The sequence below is a fragment of the Felis catus genome, chromosome C1 (assembly GCF_018350175.1).
Source record: "Felis catus isolate Fca126 chromosome C1, F.catus_Fca126_mat1.0, whole genome shotgun sequence".
Classification (NCBI taxonomy): Eukaryota; Metazoa; Chordata; class Mammalia; order Carnivora; family Felidae; genus Felis; species Felis catus.
Genome location: NC_058375.1, coordinates 192,248,251 through 192,253,669, shown reverse-complemented (window position 1 = coordinate 192,253,669; position 5,419 = coordinate 192,248,251).

The following is a 5,419-nucleotide window of genomic DNA, read 5'->3' as shown; positions in this document are numbered from 1 at the left end:
GATTGAATGGGTCTCTGTTTCTTGACACTGAAAATAAATAGAATGTTGAAAGGAAAGCCTAATATTTTTACCATATAATTGCATGGTTTAAGTAAAAATTACAGTCTTTATTAAAGCAGTAGTAGTCAAACCAATATGCTCGTATATTTTCGAGCTAATAGAACCCTTTACAAATGCCAATTAGGAGCTTTTGAAAGCCCAGGAGTCATGTTAGAAACTGCTGATATCTGTGCTTTCTGTGTAGTTTCAATAGATCTTACAGTACAAATTACTTTCTGAAAATTCAGGGAAATTTTGGATACTTCTTCATTGCTTCTACACCCTTATGATTCAAGGCTGTGACCAACTTCAGCTTGTTTCCAAAGTCAGCACCTCATTTGATGTTATTGTAAAGAAAACTTAATGTCTGTCAACGTTGACATTGGGTGAGGTGTCGTTCCCTGATCCTACCATTTCCCCTGCCTCTCCTTGTGCTATTCTCAACCGAAGCAGTGTGACCACAAAGAACAATAACTGGATGGGAAGTCACGTGGTGCTCTACGCATCACAAGGCCGGTATGTGGCGGCTATTCCTCAATATACAGGGCTTCTTTATGGGAAAACCACACTAGATTGGAAAATGTGGCTCAGGCCAAGAAACCTAAGTAAGGCTTCCTATTCCATTCTCCTTGAATCAGGTATGCTAGTCACTTATCAACAGGAACCAGCCAGAAAACCTGGAATAGAGAATATAACCATGAAGATCCATCACCTTTCAAAGCAGTGGTCCTGCCCCTTAGTGATAGGCTTTCCAGTGGGTGAAGCCCTGACCATTCAGATATTCAGCTGCTGCTCTAATAGGTGGACATCTACAAGGGGCTATAGAGAGACAGGGCAGAGTTTCTCCTTTTTAGAGATGCTGTAGGACACATCCAGTCCCATCCCCAGCAGGCTATTCTTTCTAGCATGAACATAAGCTATTATATGTTTGAAACACTATAGGATGACCAGGATATTCTAGGATAGGCTCCCACCGGAGCACAGACCAAAGTGATATTAATCATTACACATAGTATCACACATTTGTCCCAGATTGATAGAAGATATGGAATTACACCAGAAAGAAAATATTAGCGTTTGCTATTTGTTTGACAATAATGCCGGGACCATTCCGAAAACATCTCTCAGAGAGTTTTGTTTTGTTTCAGCTAAGGCACTAGCTGTCACAGTAGCCTGATAGGTATGGTCGACCAACTTGGGAAATCTCAAGTCTGGTTTTCCCATTAGAAGTAACTTTAATAGGAGGTTATAAAAATGATTTCTCTATGTTATTACAACGGTCCTGATAAAGTCATGCGGGAGAAATATTCAGTAGAAAATTTAGAATATTACTCGAACAGAGGCATTATGTGAATAAAATAATTATTGGTCCCAGAAATATAGGTTAAGTGTATATGTTCTTATAACTACAGCAAGCACTGTTACTTGCTCCCCCTACAGCCCTGTCCCCATTACCTTGACTAACAGAACTCCAATTTAATTGGGATGTACAAAGGCCCAACCCTAGGGATGCATCTTGCTAGATGTCATCTACTCTCATGTCCTGGTGATTGGTCCGGGGGCAGGCATGGGATCCAGTTTTGTGCATTGACACATAAGAAGTCTTCTGGAGGTGTGTGGGAGGCAGACAGGGTTGGAGATGAATAAACGGCATATGGAAAGAAAGCACTTGAGCTTCTACCTACTTCCTTCCTGCTTAAAAACTTGCTCTTCTACCAGGATAGAATGCTTGCAGCTTGGGCAGCCATTTTGTGGCCATGAGGAGACACATCACCAGTATGGTGCCACCAGGAAGGTGGTTGCGTGGAAAGAGAAAAAGCCTGGCACCTGGGACTGAGACCTTGATGAATTAAAAGAGCCTCTGAACCAACTCTGGGCCAACTTCAGAATTTCTGTCAAATGAACAATGAACAACTTTATGGCTTAGGCCCCTGTTAGTTGTCAGCCAATGAATATATACATATATATATATGACCATATACACTTACGGCCAACAGCTATGTAACCTGATAGAGAAATATCTTTCAATTTATTATTTGTCTCAGAGGAACAAATAAGAAATGGATTTATATAATTTAAACAACTGACTTCTCCCACTCAGCCAAGCTCAAAACCTTTATTGACTCCTATATTTGTAATATTCTTCCTAATCCCAGTTAGTAAATGCCTCGTTTGGTCCTAGACTTGTGTTTTCCAACATTAGCATGTATCATAATCATCTTTTTAAACAGATTGCTGGGCTTTACCTCCAGAGTCTCTGATTCAGTAGGTCTCAGGTAGAGCCTAAGAATTTGCATTTTTAGCAAATTCTCAGGTGATGCTGCTGATCTGGGGAAGCACACTTGGACGGACACTGCCTAGCCTACAGGCAGTCACATCCTAAGTCAGCCATATCCCCAGTTCCCTCCACTCACCTACACCCCAGACAGTTGAGTCTGAATTTCATTTTCTGACCACAGGATTCCTCTCCATACTCACCAGTAAATTGTTTTAGGTCTCCTTGATGCTCTCCAAACTGGTCCGCCACGATCCTGTGAGCCTTAGGTTTCTGGCCTGCCTGCTTTTACTTATACCATTTGCCCTGCCTGGAGTGTCCCCAAACTTGACCTCATTGAAGCCTCTTTGGGTCTCACATAGTGGGTGGCCTTCCCTCTCTTGACCAAATCCTTCTTTCTTTCTTTTTATCTCGGAGAGAAAAAAAATGTGGGACTTCAACACCTAGAAAGAGGTTAAAGAGCCTTTTTCCTCCCTCTGTACTCCCTACCAGGTTCAAGTGGGGGATAACATCCCACATAACTGTCATTTGCTCCTTTGCTGGCCTCAACACAAACATGTTTAACTCTAAAATTGCCTTGGCCCAGAGCCGAACGTTCACTCATTCTGCAGAGGACACAGAAACGTTATTCAGGCTTATGGCTGAGCTACTGGAAGCTAAACCAGTAACCCTCCCAGGAGTAAGTGCTTGCTGCATCCTTCACATTAATTTCCTCCGGGCAGAAACTATGAGCCCATCTGACCACCACTTTCTCCCTTCACTGGTACAAAGAAGAGTGATTTCTGTACAAAGGGTCCATAAGCAAGGTTTTTGCAGAATGCACGCAGTCTCCTCCCTTCTCACAGGTGTGCTACCTATCCCCGGGACAGTGGCCACAAACTGGAATGTGTCTTGCTCAAGAACAACATGCAACGGTCACACTCAAGTAATGCTACCAGGCAAGTTTTCATCCTCGGTGCCCAACAACTACCCATTGTGAGCTCTCAGTCCCCGTGCTGACTTGACCCATCAGCGGTATCTGACATGGTTGATAATTTACCTCTCTCTGGTACCTTTCACTTGCCTTCAGGGCATGACTCTCTCTTGGCTTTCTTCCTATGTAATCTCCATGAAGCGCCTCACTTTTTCCTCAGTATCCTTTGCTGACTCTTCCTCTTATCCCTTCACAAGGTTGGAGAGACTCTGAGGACCTGCCCTCGGTTGTCTTCTCTACCTACACTCATCTATCAGTGATCCTAACCAGTCCCATGACTTTACAAGCCATCTATATGTGAGTAATTCCCAAGACTCTATCAGCAGGGTGTCATTGCTTCCAAACCTCAGGTTCATCTATGCTGCTTAATATTTCCAGTCAAACGGCTAATCGGCCAAGAAACTATCAAGTCCCAAATATGTTGGGGCAGGGCCCCGGGCTCTGCGCTCTTCCAGAGCCCTTTCTCCACTGTGGCGTGGGCCCCGTCCAAGAAAGGGAAGGGGAAGCCATTGAACGTGTCCCCGGCGGAGGTCCAACCCAAAGGACCGGCCCGTCCTCCGCAGGCACAAGTGTCAGGGCAGTCCGCCTCCACGTTTACCCGAGCCCAGCCAACTCGGTCACAGTTGAAGTTCCTGGTGCCCGTGTTGGACCCGCGACCGCGTCCCCACGCATCACACCTTCGTTAGCCGGGCAGGCCCTGGTGACAGGCCGCGCACAGCGCGGGAAGACCTTCTCGGCGAGCGCTCTTCAGGTTCACGAGCGGACGCACACCGGGGAGAAGCCTTTCGTGTGGAACATTCGCGGGCGATCTTGTACCATCAGAGGCAACCTGAAGGTGCACATAGGACGCATGGGGCCAACAGCAGCTCGGCACGCCCGGGGGGAAGGAGGCTGGCCATCCAGGACACTCGGCCTCTGTTAGGAACTGATGAGAAGAGAGTCCTCGAGAGGTTTCCCAAGGAAACCCTGGCCCCCGCATGGAACGTGGGCCCTGTCGTCTGGAGCCAGTACAGCACCGTGCTCGGGGGAGGTCTGGCCGTGACGACCAATGAAATCTCTGTGATCCGGAGTGGTGGCATCCCGGCCCACAATGGGGCTTGCTGCCTTGGGGACAACACCGCTGTCTCCACGATGGGTGGCTCCCAGTCGGCTATCAGCGTCCAAGTGGAAACCCCGGGCGCTGCGGACAGCCTTCCCAAACCCCAGTTCCCTCACTTTCGGAAGAAAACAGGATTGCAGGCCTCTATGCTCTAGGAGAACCCTTGTTGAAGCAGAAGGGCCGGAAGAATGACCCGGCTAAAACTGTACTTCCTTTTCCTTTTTATTTTTCCTTTTTAAAAGAACCCACCCCTTCCTGTGTGTTTTCTTACTGATGTGCAAATGATGTTTTTACAGTTGCGATCACAGCCTCAGGCAAGGCTTACAATCAAATGTTATGTTGCTTGGCCAAAAAATAAATAAATAAATAAAATAAAATAAAATAAAATAAAATAAAATAAAATTTAAAAAATTTAAAAAATAAAAAAAATTGGAAAAATATTGAAAAACATACAAAAAATAACACCCCAAAATGAAAAAATACAAACCACAACAAAAACAGACTAGATTTTTTTTTTTTTTTTTTTTTTTTTGGAAAGAAGCAGGTCTTGCAAAGTAGCTTTGTTACTTTTAACAAACTGTATGCATAAAAACCTTTGTACAACCTAGAGTAACTGTTTCCAAAGACTGTTCCCTTATTTCAAGCTGGAAGTTACTGACCCGCAACGGAAAAGACAACTGTTAGCCTAATTAGGGGCTGGGGATGGGGGTACTATATACTTCCCTGGTGACTATATACTTCCCTGGCGCATCCATGGACAAGATCGGTCATCTTTAGAGTCTTTTTTTGTATAACCCCCAACACTGCACCCATCTTTTTTTTTTTTTTAACTAAGGTGGTAGAATTTCAAAATTCCTTCAACCTTGGAACCTTAAATACGATGATTTAAAATTTTTCTAAGTTTATTTATTTTTGAGAGAGACAGAGAGAGACAGCGTGAGCGGGCAGAGAGAGAGAGGGAGAGAGAGAATCCCAAGCAGGCTCTGCACTGTCAGCATGGAGCCCGATGTGGGGCTTGAACTCACAAACCATG